General features: G+C 43.8%; 1 protein-coding gene across 1 annotated transcript in view; it reads left to right on the top strand.

Annotated features, from left to right (window-relative positions):
• Window positions 1-16,414, top strand: part of LOC137430982 (integrin alpha-6) — a 446,593-nt gene that overhangs the window by 118,255 nt on the left and 311,924 nt on the right. The window lies entirely within an intron of this gene.

Genomic DNA, 16,414 nt, shown 5'->3' with positions numbered 1-16,414 from the left:
GCTGAGGTGCCATGGCTGGTGAGAGAGGAACCCACACCCAGCCAGCTGGCATGATGAGAGTTGAAGTCATTGCATATGAGGAAGAGTGAGTTGGGATGAGTGGATAGAAGTTGGTCCATATTATCAGACAGCGAGATGTAAATGGAGTCATCACTGGTTGGTGGACGGTACAGAACACATATGAACAAAAGGTGGGAGCGAAGGGGAAACTGCAGCCAAAGGTATTCCTGGGGGTGAGGTGGAGAGAGGGCAGTGCAGAGCGAGTGAGGAAGAGAGTTTTTTATAAAGATAGCAACCCCACCTCCAGGACGAGGCTCAGGTCTATCACACCTGAGGAGGGAGTAACCAGGGAGAGATATTAAGGAATCATAGACACCTTGAAGGAGGAAAGATTCTGTTAAGCAGATTAAGTCTTGTTTGTCAGAAGCATCCTGTTTGGAGAGATCAGTCAGGTTTTGAGCAAAGGCCCCGGATGTTTGGTGCCCATACCGTTGAGGAAGTGGAAGGGAGTTTAGGAGGGGAGGGGTGAGTTGCGATTTTAGAAAGTGTTGGACGATTAATGGAAAACGAACATTTATTGCAAATTGTTCACTGTAATAGATGAAGTAAAAACAGTATCAAGTAGATACAGTGTTCACTGTGCTTGATGACAAATCCAGTGTACTTACTTCACCATTCCTGAAACTTAACAGAATCACTGATGTTAGTTGCGAACCCATCAATCAGATCTGTAAGTCCATCTGTACCAAATTTGGGATTCTGACCAAATTTGGTACAGGTATGTAGAATGATGTAAAGATGAGCTGATTCGATTTTGGGTGAAGAGGTCAAACGTCAAAGTCTGTAATAGGTCTATAACTTGAGAATGGCTAAATGGATCTAATTCAAACTTGGTACACATCGATATATACTCCATATATAATGGAACAAGTGTTTGTATGTATGTACTGTACGTATGTATGTATGTGTGTATGTATGTATGTATGTATGTATGTATGTATATATGTATGTATGTATGTATGTATGTATGTAAGTATGTGTGTATGTATGTATGTATGTATGTATGTATGTATGTATGTAAGTATGTGTGTATGTATGTATGTATGTATGTATGTATGTATGTATGTATGTATGTACGTATGTTCGCTCTTCACCCATTGGTTGGACAGCTGACCTGACTCCACCCACAAATGTAACCTGAAATACTTCACCTAAACTACCCAGAGGAACCAAAATACCCCAAAGACTAAAAAGAGTGAAAAGACCCCGAAGAACCAATGGACCCAAAATACCCAAAATACCCAAAAGACCTAGAATACGGAAAACACCCAATGGCCCCCAAAGACCCAAAATAGCATGAAGACCCCAAGACCTAAAAGACCCCTCAGACTGAAAATATTCCAAAGACTCTTAACAACCCCAATGACCCAAAAGACCCAGAGGACCCAAAATACTCCAAAGACCCTTAAATACCCAAAATATGTCAAAGATCATTGAAGACCCAAAATACCAAAAAGACAAAAAGGCCCCAAAGACCCTTAGGTACCCAAAAGGTCGAAAAGACCCAATGGACCCTAAAGACCCAAAATGTTTATCCATGATGGAGGTGGTGGATCTACTGATGGAGGTAATCTACTGATGTGGATGCATGACCAAGGTTGTGGATCTGCTAACGTAGATAATTTACTGATGTGGATCCATGATGGAGGTGGTGGATCTGCTGATGTAGGTAATCTACTGATGTGGATCCGCGACCGAGGTTGTGCATGTACTCATGTAGAGAATCTAATGATGTGGATCCATGATGGAGGAGGTGGATCTACTGTTGTGGATCCATGACCATACATTTGTGGGCTTTGTAGAATGATCTGACGTTGCCTTAAGTCGGATTTGCCTTCCCGGAAGATAATCCAAGTTGTTTCAGTTTATCATGGTCAGGAGGATGGGTACGATACCTGAAGACGAGATGAGATGGATCTGTGCATAAGCAAGATCAGTTTTCTGTGGAAGAATTACCAGGATAAGTTCATATAATGGGAAAAATGTCAGGGGCATAGAAAAGGCCCCTTTATATATGGATGTGCCATATGGCAAACTATAGAAAAGAAGGGACATAACTTGGTGCCAAGTTTCATCAGAATCGTGTGTGTAGTTTCAGAGAAGAAAGCAAATACCTATTTTGTGGGTCAGCTTCGAACCCCCCCCCCCCCCACCCCCCATCCCTCCCCTAGACTACCTTATTGAGCGCAGATTTTGATGCGGTCAATACACCTTCATTATGCATCAGATATGAAGCATGTTGCCAAGTTTCACCACTATTGTGTGTGTAGTTTCAGAGAAGAGAGCAAATACCTATTTTTGGGGTCACACCCCGCCCCCCCGTAGATTCCCCTTTTGAGCGCAGATTTTGATGCGGTCAATACACCTTCTTTAGGCATCAGATATGAAGCATGTGGCCATGGTTCATCGTCATCGTGCGTGTAGTTTTGGAGAGAGAGCAAATACTTATTTTGGGGGGGGGTCAACCTCCCCCCACCCCCGCTTCTCCCCTCGTAGACCCCCATAATGATCTCAGATTTTGAATTTGTTTTGAAAGTCATTAACTACACCAATTGGCCGATGCATATTCCAAGTTTCAGCTAGTTTCAATGTATAGCCTTTGAGATATGAGCGCCAACACATTTTGGACGGACGGAGGGACAAACACCAACGTGATTTTGAGGGTTTTCTTAATAAAACTCAAGAATGCAGAAACAGACGTTGCTGGAATTTGGGACATATTGCCTCGATGTACAAATTATTTACTTCTGAAATTTGCAGCCGATTTCGTCCAGTAGAAGCTGAGAAACGAATTTTCAGTCCCCATCTTAAAGCTTCATACAGGGAAACGATCCCTTATATAAAGGGAAGGGCACTTTGCGCCTCCCTTGATTAGATGTTGTAGATATAGGAGAGCAGTTCTGAAGTGCAATGACAGCTTGCAGTCCCTGCCAGTCAGTCTGAGTAAATTGCCAGACTTGTGGACAATGAGGCAGCTCTCTGAGAATGACTAGAGAGCTGTTGACCTTCACAAGCACATGATTAGATGAATCAATTTGAACAGGAATAGCAGGAGACATTGGCGTGGAAGTTAATCATAACCAAGTCTAGAGGGGAAGATTTTCCATTGACAGAAATCTGAGTGTGAAAGATCACAGATTGAGTCAGGCCCATGGAGTCACAGAAGTCCTTTGCTGAAGTGCCATGGCTGGTGAGAATGGTACCAACACCCAGCCAAGTTGACTTGGTAACAATTGAAATCACCACATTTGAGGAAGAGATTGTTGGGATGGGTGATTAAAAGTTTTACCATGTTGTCAGAGAGAGATGGAGATGGAGTTGTCACTGCTTGGACTATGATACAACACACATATGAACTGGAGGTGGGAGCAGAGGGGAAGTAGCCACAGGTACTCCTTGGTTGGTAGGTGTAAGATTATAACAAGGGCATTGAGAAATTGAGTTATCGATGTAAGGTGCAACTCTGCCCCCAGGATGATGTTCAGGTCTATCAAAGTGGAGGGGACAATAACCGTGAGAGACACTAAGAAACTACGAATGTCCTGTGGGAAGAAGGATTCTGTTAAACAGATGATGTCCGGTTTATCGTTTATTGACCGGATTGAGAGCTCTGTCGGGTTGAAGCAGATGCCCCGGATGTTTGAGGTCCACACAATTAGAGACCGAGGAGGAGGAGTTGCTGTCAGGTTGCAGGAAAGTGGAAGGAGAAAGTAGAGGTGGCAGGGGGGAACCTGGGCTGGTGCATGTCTGGGATGTAGCTAGGAGGATGTGAGGCTGGGGGAAACTGGGAAGTCAGTGGAGCCAGGGGAAAGCTGGGCAGGCAGGAAGCTGGTCGGTGGAGGGGCAGGGGAAAGCTGAGAGGCAGTTGGGTTAGGGGAAGCTGAGAGGGTGTGCGATAAGGGGGCAGCTTGCAGAGAGGGCAGAGTTGTGTTGACATGGATGGATTTGCCACCATTAATGGACATGAAGGGGAATTGTTTGTAGTGTGCACAGCCTCTGCAAAATTGACTTCTGAGGATTCTCAAACTGGATATGCAGGGACAGATGTCATGGGAGGGGTGGTAAAAATGTTTTCCATTTAATGGAAAAAAATGATGGAACGGAAAGAAAGTTTGTTTGTTTTTGGATGGAAAGAAAGTTTTCACCGTGTTCAAACTTTCTACCTTGAAGGTGGGGAGTGTTACGGATCCGTCACTTCTGCCTTTGTTGTTATTATATACTTGTAGGATTTTTAGATTCAGGTAATATTGTTATGATTTTTGTGTGAAATGGAGATGACTTTAGTAAAAGGTGAAAATAAGTGTTTGTGAAGGAAAAAAAAATAAGACGAGGCAAAGAGGCCGGAAGAGGGGAGGAGGAGCTTGAGAGAGAGGAGACGGCCATGAGAGATACAGCTGTGAGTCGCATCGAGGCTGTGAGCGGACTTTTTTGATATTGGTCGCCAATGAGTTGAGGCTTCCCGGGGGGAGGGATTGCCCGCGACATCGTTCTATATTGCAATTGCAATTAAACCTGCGTCTCAGGTTTTATTACCAAGCGTGAGTTATTGTTGGAGAAAAAGCAAGAACCTCCATTACAGGCCTATATGCCATTTTGTCCTCGAAGAGACTGTCTGCTTGGTGCATCTTGTTTTGTCATTGGGATTCCCATATCGACATCATCGTGTGGATTGCCGTTGGTTTCTATATCGGCTCAATTCCCATATCGACCTCTCACCTCGTAATTCCTCGTTCGCCGTCGTGCCGATACCTGCCTGTTCTCGTCGTTCTGCACGGCTTCAACCAGCGTGGGGATTAGTGCACGGACTTTGGGGAATGTTACATCCCACTCACTTTTGGCGTGTTGTGAGTTTATTGATTTGAGAGCATTGGCGGATGATGGTACCATCATATGTATTGTTTATTTGATGCAAGTGATATTTTCATTGTACTTTCTTTGAGAGTGTTATTATTGTGTATGTTAGAGTTCTTAACACAATTACTTGTTTTGATCTATACAATTGCATTGGTGTGGTTTTACTATGGTTTATTGGAACACCTCCCAGGTGTTCAGGACGAGATGAAAGGGAACCTCCCAGGGCGAGATGGAAGGGAAGTGGTGTGAGAATGGTGAAGGGTAGGCAGGGACAGACAAACAAGTTTGTGTGGCAAGGGTGCCCAGAAGGCGTGAATGGTGTTGGTGTCCTGTTTTCTGAGGAGTTTGTAGAAAGTGTGGTGAGTGTGACGAGAGCGAGCGATAGGTTGATGATGGTGAAAATGATGATTGGAAAGCTCTTGGTGAACGTCATCTCGGGATATGCTCCGCAGGTTGGTCGGAGCGATGAAGAGAAGGACAAGTTCTGGTGTGCAATAGAGAAGCTGATGGAAAACGTGAAAGATGAGGAAGTTGTTGTGGTAGGAGGAGACCTAAATGGACATGTGGGAAGGAGTATGGACGGTTTTGGGGGAGTTCATGTGGGTTACGGATATGGTGTGAGAAATGGAGAAGGTGAAAGGATTTTGGAGTTTGCTGATGGAGCTGATTTGTTGATTTGTAATACTCAGTTCCAGAAAGAGGATAATAAGCTTGTTACATACACGTCAGGTGGGTCGACGACAACCGTTGACTAACTGATGGTGGGTAGGCGAGATAGGGGGCACCTCTGGGACACAAAGGTGATCCTGGGGGAGGAGGCTGTTTCACAGCACCACTTGGTTGTCTGCGACATAAGGTTGAAAGGTGCGAGGAGAGCTCGGCGGGTGAAGTACCAACCGAGAATGATGGTGTGGAGGTTGAAAGAGGTGACAGTGAGGGGGGCATTAAAAGAGAGGCTGAGTATGGTAGAGGATGATGTGTTTGAGCTTGGAAGTGGTTGGATGTCAATGAAAGATAGTCTGTTGGGAGCCGTTGGTGAGGTATGTGGATGGACAAAAGGACCACCGAGGCACTCGGAAACATGGTGGTGGGATGATGAAGTTGGAAAGAAGATTGACGAGAAGAGGAAGAAGTTCAAGGAGTGGCAGAAGGCGAAGGGTACGGGGGCAGAAAAGGAAGAGCATGAAAGTTATAAGGCAGCCAAGAAGGCTGCAAAGAAAGAGGTAGCAAAGGCGCAGGAGGCATGCAGGAAAATGTTTGGAGAACGATTGGATTTGGAAGAGGGTCAGAGAACGGTATTCAGGATTGCAAATCAGATAGCGAAAGAGAGGTGTGATGTGATGGGGTGATTTGCTTGAAGGATGAAGTGGGACAAATCGTTGTGGACCCAGATGGAATTAAAGGAAGATGGAAGAGATATATGGAAATACTGTTGAATGCAGAGAATGAATGGGATGGCAACATAGAGAGTAACCCAGTTTTAGGACCGGCAGAGAAGATAACCGAGAAAGAAGTTGAGGAAGCGATTAAAGCAATGAAGAGTAGAAAAGCGGGAGGGCCGACGGGAGTTGTGGGAGATATGTTGAAGGCAGCGGGAAATTGGGGTGTGAAGAGAATGGCAGAGATCTGCAATCTGGTGGTGAAAGAAGGCCGCATTCCAGTGGATTGGGAACTGAGTACCCTCGTCCCTCTATACAAGGGGAAAAGTGACCCACTGGACTGTGGCTCGTATCGAGCGATAAAGTTATTGGAGCATGGAATGAAGGTATTGGAAAGGGTGTTGGAGAGGAGGATAAGGAAGAAAGTGAAGATTGACGAAATGCAGTTTGGATTTATGCCAGGAAGAGGCACGACAGACGCACTTTTTATTGTGAGGCAGTTGCAGGAGAAGTATATGGAGAAGAGGAAGAAGTTGTTTCTTGGGTTTGTTGATCTAGAGAAAGCATTCGGTAGGGTTGCACGTGAAGTAGTGACATGGGCATTGAGGAAGTTAGGAGTGGAGGAATGGTTGATCAGAGTAGTCATGGCAATGTACAAAAGAGCGCGCACAGCTGTAAGGACGTAGGATGGGAACAGTGGTGATTTTGAGGTGAAGGTGGGAGTGCAGCAGGGGTCGGTACTAAGTCCACTACTATTTGTAGCTGTGATGGAGGTACTGGCTCGGAACGTAAAGGAGGGTTTACCGTGGGAGTTGTTGTATGCAGATGATCTGGTGTTGATTGCGGAAAGTATGGATGGACTGAAGGAGAAGATGAACAAGTGGAAGGAATGTCTGGAGACAAAAGGTCTGAAGGTGAATATTGGAAAGACGAAGTGATGGCAAGTGGTAAAGCATGTGGTGAGGTGGAAAAAACTGGGAAGTGGCCATGTGCTATGTGCAGGAAGGTTGTCAGAGTGAACGCAATTCAATGTACAATGTGCGCTGAGTGGGTTCATGAAAAATGTAGTGGTTTGAGAGGGTCATTAACCAGTGTGGCAGCTACATTCAAATGTAAGGTATGCACAGAGGGAGCTGCAGATGGCGGAAATGTTGAGTTGGATCTTGGAGACGGCGTGAAGCTGGAAGGTGTGAAAACATTTTGTTACCAAGGAGACATGCTGAATGGAGAAGGTGGATCAGACTCGGCAATGGTTGCTAGAGTGAGATGTGCATGGAAGAAGTTTCGGAAACTGAGTGGCATGCTGACGAGGAGGGGAGTGTCGTTGAAACTGAAGGGAAAGATGTATGCTGCATGTGTGAGAAGTGTTTTGATTTATGGGAGCGAGACATGGCTAATGGACGTAGAGCAGCAACGAAGGCTGGACAGGGTGGAAATGCGAATGGTTCGGTGGATGTGTCGAGTATCGTTGAGAGAGAGGAAGCCAAATAATGAATTGTGAAAGATGATGAGAATAGAGCCTGTGATGGATGCTGTGAAGAGAAACAGTTTGAGATGGTTTGGTCATGTGCTGAGGAAGGATGAAAGTGACTGGTTGAGAAGAGTGATGGAAATGAATGTGGAAGGAAGTCGAGGATGGCGAAGACCGAGAAAGACTTGGCTAAAGATGGTGGAAGAAGAAATGCGGGCAAGGGGGTTAACAAGGGGAGATGCAGAAAATAGGGCAAAATGGAGAAGATTGTCATGGGGACCGCAAGGCTAACCCCCGCTCTAGCAGGGGAAATGGCCTTAAAATGCCTGTTGTTGTTTGTTGTATTGGAACACGCAAAATAACAAATCTTTCTGCTGCGTTCCCTCTCGAGACTCTGAGATGCACCGTATCCGGGTTTTGGGGATGAACACGTAACACTGGTGGATCAAGATATCCATGCACTATTTTCAGAAGGACTAACATATCCAAGGTGGAATGGCCAGGTTCGAAGCCAATCTGGTAGTCAGAGATTAGCGAGTTTGAGAAGATATAGTGCCTGAGACTGGCTGCAATGATGGCCATCATCATTTTCTCTTTAGGGGAAGAGAGGGAGAAGAAGAGAGGGAGAAAGAGAGAGAGAGAGAGGAGCTGCGAGAGAGAATGGTGAAAAAGAAGGAGCAATCGAGCAATGATGAGTGGAAAACATGGCCATGGAGACATTGCGAAGAAGTGGACTCACGACAGAAAGCCTAAGTCCTCCTTGGGGTAATGCGAGAGAAAAGAGCATCTAAGACTACATGACAAGTTGTTCCGGAGATTGAGAGAGCACAACCATGTTCTTGATGCCATAGCAGACCCAGATTCAGGTTTTTGGGGAGAATATTTTCTAAACCTACAGTGATTCATTCAGCGATGTTCTTTCCTTCTGATCTAACTCAAAATGCCAGCTGAGTGTCATCTCAAGAATGCCATTCATGAATTGCCGCGTTGTTCCCCATTTCAAACAATACTGAGTACAGCTTCGTTCTCTGATCCCAGTTGTTGGGAAAAAGAGCACAGTCGTGTCTTTCTCTGTGAATCGGCTTTTTGGAAGTTTGTGGCAAAATCCCAAAACATGACACGACTGCAAGGTCATTGTCACAGGGATGTGCGCCCGAGGCCTTAGCTCTCGTTAATGCAGCATACTTAAGTACTCTGATGCTGACATGCCTTTCCTTTAGTGCAAGTGGTTTCCAAGCACTAATGTGATATGATTTTATTAACTTGGAATGCATAATGCACTTCCAGGAAAGTTTCTTGAACTGCATTATAAGTGCGAGACAATTTGATAATAATCTTTATATAATGAAGCAAGTGTTTGTGATTATGCATGTATGTATGTGTGATGTGTGTATATATGTATGCATATTTGTATGCATGTATGCATGTATGTATGTATGCATGTATGCATGTGTGTATATATGCATGTATGTATGTATGTATGTATGTATGTATGTATATATGTATGTATGTGTGATGTTTGTATGTATGTGTGTATATATGTATGTTTGTATGTATGCATGTATGCATATATGTATGCATGCATGTATGCATGTATGTATATGTGCATGTATGTATGTATGTATGTATGTGTGATGTTTGTATGTATGTGTGTATATATGTATGTTTGTATATATGTATGTTTGTATGTATGCATGTATGCATATATGTATGCATGTATGTATATATGCATGTATGTATGTATGTATGTATGTATGTGTGATGTTTGTATGTATGTGTGTATATATGTATGTTTGTATGTATGCATATATGCATGCATGTATGTATGTATGCATGTATGCATGTATGTATATATGCATGCATGTATGTATGTATGTATGTATATATGTATGTATGTGTGATGTTTGTATGTATGTGTGTATATATGTATGTATGTATGTATGTATGTATGTATGTATGTATATCTGTTTGTATGTGTGATGTTTGTATGTATGTGTGTATATATGTATGTTTGTATGTATGCATGTATGCATGTTAGCTCGGGTTTTTGAGCTATTCAGCTGCATAGTGCAATGTAGCGGTGGTGTTAGCCAGCACATCTAGCGAGGTGTGATCGGTCACGACAAATCAACACAGGTGTTCAATGACTACCCAATTCGCCAGTGTCCATATGCTGGTAGATCAGCAGAGATGGTGTTACACATTCGTGCGACGGTTGTTTATTCCGCTAAGTCATGGGGTTGACATCCTCTCTCTCAATCGTGGTGGATAACCACACGATCTAGCCATCTCTGTTATTTCACAACAGTGCCCCATTAAATGTTCTGAACACAAAAGCGAATATTTTGTGGCCCGATCCACACTCGGGTATTTTGGATAAATCTTGTCCAATTTCTGGCAACCCTCGGATCTTTCGCCATTGGCGACTGGGATAGTATGAAACCATTTTGGTTTGTATTAATACAAGCACCAAGGATGCATTGACCTGGCATATTTGTAGAAATTTTAAAATTATTTACCGTTTGACTTCAATCAGACCACGATGTAACCTGTAAACAATACAGAACTGGTGATCGCCTTCCTGGTGCGACGTCATGGATAATCGTGAGGAAGAAGATTTCGGCTTTTATTCGCAAAATTACCCACTTTATAAATCGGCAATCGGAAAAAGACATAATATCTGTTTTGTAAGGTGTCAAGGGATAGAATGGCATCGAGGTGGTCTGAGCTTTTACAGGGTGTCTCAAAATACATGGAACCCATGTCACTGCTAATAATTCTGCCAATATTAATGTTCTTGTTGTTTTTTCAGATTTGAAGAGAGGAAACCATAACAACGAATAATTAATCAATCAAAATGCCTTGGACAAAGGAGGAAAAAATATTTTGCGTCACTACTTATTTGGAGACGAAATTTCAAATAGCACAAGCAAAATTTCGCAGGAAGTTCAATTTCAACAACTATCCCCAGAAAAACCAAATTTATCGTTGGGCACACAAATTTCAAGCCACTGGATCAGTAAACAACCTCAACAAGAAGGCAGAAACACCCAGTTCTGGCAGGAAGCTGACTGCAAGATCTCCTGACAATGTGAATGCGGTGTGACATTCTGTCGGAAGGAGCCCAAAAAAGTCCATCCGAAGACGTAGCCAAGAGCTGGGTCTTTCACGTGCGTCAGTGCAAAGAATCTTGATCAAGGATCTTCAGCTGGACCCATACAAGATCCAGATCAAGCATAACCTCACACCAGCTGACATGGCAAAACGTGTTGTGATGTGCAGGTGGTTCGAGAACAAGATCGAAGAGGATCCCGACTTTTATTGATGATGTTTGGTTCAGGCGACGAAGCACACTTCTTGCTCTGTGGGCATGTCAATAGCAAGAACGATGTGTTCTGGGGCACACAAGCCCCAGACGAGGTGCTTCAGAGGCCCTTGCACTCTGTGAGATGCACGGCCTGGGTGGCCATCTCAAAACATGGCATAATCGGCCCGTTTTGGTTTGAAGACGCAGACGAGGAGGACGTTGAGTCACTGTCACAAAGGAGCGTTACTTACATTGTGGTGCTCAACAAGTTCTGGAGGGGACTTGGGAGACGTCGTGGCGTGAATCGAGATGTGCAATGGTTCCAACAAGATGGGGCAACTCCAAATACAGCCAACATCACGATGGAGTGGCTGGACCACCGATTCCCTGATCGGCTGATCAGCAGGCGCCGCGAACCCGAGTGGTCTCCGCATTCACCCGATCTGATCCCCCCAGATTTTTATCTCTGGGGGTTCTTGAAGGACCACGTGTATGAGAATCGTCCTCAATCCATTTCTGAACTGAAAGTGGCCATCACCCAGAAGATTCGTGCCATCAGGAAGGAAGAGTGTGTCAGGGTGATTGACAACTTCGCTCGTCGGCTTCAAGTGTGTCTAAGGCGCAAAGGCGGTCATTTGGAACATGTGCTCTAATAAATGTATCCTTTGAGCTAGAGACCTCAAATCTTCAGTTTTTTTATTGTTATCATATCAGCTTCCAGGAAATGTAATCTTTTTTGGAGTTTCTTGTCTGAGTAATAAATTATTATCATGTTAATGGGTTCCATCTATTTTGAGACACCCTGTATGTTCCCCTTTAAAGACCCAAAAGGCTCTGGGGATCCAAAAGACCGTGATGACCCAAAAGAAAAGACCCAAAGGACCCAAAAATGTGTTATGCTGAGACTTCTCAGACTTTGGCATACTCACAAGGCTGTTCCGTCTAATAAACTGTTCCAACCCGTCATTTTTGATGGACTTTTCTACGAGTAATAACAATAATCTGATATATAAACTAGATGGTATTCATAGAATATTTACCCTGTGCAGTCAACTTGGTGTGAGCCAACTCTTTTGTTTTTGAAGGGTTTCTTTTTCTTTTTTCCAATATGGCTGCCAGACCACGTGAGTGATGACATCATATATTTATATTATCTAATATAATTGCTGTGTAGATCATGCTTAATAAATTTCAAACTGATCAGACTAAGCGTTGTCCTTGTCAAATTATGACATCATAATTAAGGCACCCATGACGTCATTGTTAACAACACCTATTCCCCATATGGAGTTCTTTACAATGAGCCACGTTTCAATTTTTTCCATGGAGCGGTTTTAGAGATATAGAGGTGTAACATTTTTCGATTTTTCCAAGATGGCACTCATACCATGTGACCTATGATGTCATAATTATCACTAAAATTCCATATGAGTAGACATACTATGAGACTATGATGAAAATTTAATGTCAATCACAGTTGTCAAGTTGTCAAGGTTGTCAAGTAAATTATTAAATGAATATAAACAACACACCTGAAGTACGTACGCACCCGGTAGGTTAACCCACCTTTTCACTTCACGAGCGCAGGATAATAAGAAAAGATATAAATAAAATACCATAGTGGAGGAGGGAGCCGGGGTGTTTCATCTATAACAAGAAGAAAAGACGAAAAATGCCATAGCGCCCGCAGTGGTTTTAGTAATTTTGCTGTACGGAGTTAAAGGCTGCCAGTCGGCTATCTTTGGTAGGATGACAAAACAAAATATTCTGCATATGTACACTCTCATGTATTGTATTTGTGCCAAGTTTGAACAAAGTCGGTCCATGCATGTCTGATAAATGAATGCGGACACGTTTAAGTAACAAAATGGCCGCCTGTCGGCCATATTGGATCTGATCTCGAAAGAAAATGATGCGCATATGTAAGCCATCATTCATTATCTGTGTGCCAAGATTGAACAAGATCGGTAAATGCATTTCAGAGAAATGGTTGAGGATGTGTTCAACATTGGTTTTTTTTACAACTAAAATGGCCGCCAGTCAGGCAACTTTGATCGCATCACGAAACAAAATGATGGGCGTATGTATATTGTCATGTACCGGTATAGTCTTTGTACCAAGTATGAACAAAAGCTGTTCATACATTTCCAAGATATGATTGCGGACACACGGACGCACGGACGGACAGACGAGACCAAATCCACAAGGCCCCATTGTGGACTAAGTCCAACGGGGGCAGAAAATATACTTAATCAAAAAACAACGTCAAATCAAACATTGCGTGTGGAACTCTGCCATGTTGAACTGTAGCTTTGCAAGTAGAAGTCCGACATTTTGTTTGCTTGCTGTCGTTTGCACGTGTGTCGCTGATTTACTGCTTAACTTTCACTCTTATAGAAGATTATTTAAAGGTAAATATTTGTGGTTGCCGTTTTTGTGTTTCGTTGAAATGTAAAATTTATGAACAATTCGGCTGTTCTCGTTGGTGACTGCTTATTTGTGGGGTCTGCTCAACTTGTCACATGTTTAAAGGTCCTTCAAGGTGCTCCACATGAAATTAAAACAAATCTGGTGAAAAACAGATGTTTGCAAATGAAATCACATTGTTCTGTGCATTCTGCAGGCAAATGTAATAAGTTATTATGTGGGAGAATTATAAGCCAAATAATCCTGATCAGGGTAAATCGTAGGCAAGTTATCGCCAGCACCCTGACCAAATTATTTCATTTCTAACCGACTGAAGGTAGAAATCGTGCACTGTTGTGTTCTTACAGAAACAATGTCTTGCTACAAACCAAGTAATGATAAATCAATTTGGTGTAGTTTTTAATAAATGTACTGTAATTATTTATTTATGAATAAGGGTGATATTGTTCGATATATTGTGCTTTGAAATAGAATGTTGGGATTATGTATTCCCAATGATGAATTCATCTGTACAATGTTGAAATACATGATAGTAGCATTTAGGAAATCTTATAAATATAAACGTGTATATTTATATATACAGACTTGGCATTTAATATGGAATATATATATATTTTTTCTTGACTTGGGTTTACTTTCTGAACTCAGTATATCAATCTGGTGAGTTTATTTTACCCTTCGGTGATGTCTTGGTTGAAAGAACCATGTCACTGAATGTCTGTCGCAGCAAGAAGTCAACAACAGGATTATATCACAGGTGGCGTGGCAAAATGTAAGGACAGGTACATTTGACGATTGGCTTCACAATCGGGTATATAAGGGTTGTTGTGTTCTGTATTAGTGGAAAACAACTGCTGCACGTCTACAAAAGTTATTTCCGCTTCCTCTGGAGATGGTCCGTCAACTCGACAATGCTGTTTGTCATGGAGTGATGGCTTTACGAAATTACGGCATGAAACAGCGTGCTATTGCTCAGCAGTATGGCATCACTCAAGGTCAGGTGTCAAAGATCCTGAAACGAAATGCTCAGAGGGGTGTCCCTTCTCCAATACCGAGGCCAGGACGTCCCCGCAGAACCACAAGGAGGGATGATCGCCAGCTGCACCGGTTAGTCCGCAATGGCCGTACCAAGTCAGCTAATCGGCTTCGGGCTGAGTGGCAGCAACTGACAAATGTGCCTGTATCCAGAAGGTTAGTCAACCAACGACTGGTTCAAGCAGGCTATCATACCAGGCGTCCCCTGAGAAAGCCACGCCTGACCAGACAACACAGCCAGCGCCGATTGCAGTGGGCCAGAGAGCACCGTCAATGGCGGCCAGGACACTGGAATCACGTGACCTTCAGTGACGAGTCTAGATTTCTGGTCTATCGTCAACATGGCCACGTCCGAGTGCGCAGACAAGTGCATGAAGCCCACAACGAAGATTGTATAGTGCCAAGAGTCCAAGCTGGAGGTGGTGGGGTGACCGTTTGGGCTGCTTTTCATGCAGGGGGCAAAACTGACCTGGTTGTTCTGAATGGAAACCTGAACCAGTTCAAGTACAGGGTCATTCTGGAAGAAACATTGCTTCCATTTGCTCGTGCAGGCTTTCGAGGAAACTTTGTCTTCCAAGATGACAATGCACGGCCTCATCGTGCTCGCATGATCCAACACTTTCTTGCTGAACGTGGTGTAGAGCATATGGAGTGGCCTGCCATGTCCCCGGATATGAATCCGATAGAGAACTTGTGGGCAGAATTAACGCATCAAATCGACAACCTGGACCAGCAGCCGACCTCTGTGCGTGAATTGCAGCAGACTATTGTCACTGCATGGCAAGCGATTCCTGTCCAGACCTTGGAAAATCTCGTGAACAGCATGCCTCAACGTGTATGTGCTCTCCTGAATGCTCGTGGGGGTTACACGAGGTACTGAACTGTAATTTTACTGTCCGTAATCCCAGTCATAATTTAGCTTTTGTTTTTGTTGAAATTTTTTTTGGCTGATGTGCAAAATAAAGAGATACTTCTGGAAAACGTACAGAAGTTTAACACAGTGTTGTCCGTGAATTGAGTTTTTTTTTTTTTTTTTTTTTTTTTTTGTATACAAGATCGGGGCTCGTGAAAGAGCGAACATTTATCACACAGAAAGACAAACCGACAAACCGACACATAACCGACAAACCGACACATAGAACAAATAACATCGGGAGCGGTAGACAAGATGGGGAGAGAGGGGGAAGGACACAAACACAACATTTTAGAGTAGGAACCGAGAGACATGGAGACATCGAGAGATCTGTGGGAGGGAGAGGGCTTTGGGGGGGAGGCATGGGAAAGGGGGTGGGAGAGGCATAAAACATATGGACACTGCCAGGACTACCAGGAAAGAAGTTGGAATTACAAACAAGGTGGATCTGGGGTGAATTAGTGGGGGTAGAAAAGATCAAGGTTTTGGATGGGGGAAGATAAGAGATGGTGGTGAACAGCTGTTTTAAAGACCTGGAGCGAGGAGTGGGATTGAAGGGAGTGTGGGAGTTTGTTCCAGAGGCGGGAGAAAAGAGGAATGAAGGAGTGAAGGTGAGCAGAGAGCCGAGATTTCGGCAGTTTAACCATCAGAGGCTTGCTGGCAGATCTTGTGCGACCTGTAGGAATATTTGGGGGACAGAGCACAGAGAGAGCTGGGGGAGCAAGGCCGGAGAGGAGTCGGTAGAAGACGGAAAGACCACCAACCTGCCTGCGGTGAGTGAGTGATAGGCCCTTGGAGTTAGCTTCATCACGGGAGATTCCAATGATTCTGAATGCTTTGCTTTCAACAGCGTGAAGACGAGCTAGGTGTGAGGCAGGAGCACCAGCCCAGAGGGGAGAGCAGTATTCCATTGAGCTGCGGATGAAAGCCTTGTACGTGGTGAGGAGCTCAGGTGTGCCAAGGAAGGA

Source organism: Myxine glutinosa, chromosome 7 (genome assembly GCF_964187855.1).
Source record: "Myxine glutinosa chromosome 7, kmMyxGlut1.1, whole genome shotgun sequence".
Classification (NCBI taxonomy): domain Eukaryota; kingdom Metazoa; phylum Chordata; class Myxini; order Myxiniformes; family Myxinidae; genus Myxine; species Myxine glutinosa.
This window is presented reverse-complemented; position numbering and strand designations above follow the sequence as displayed.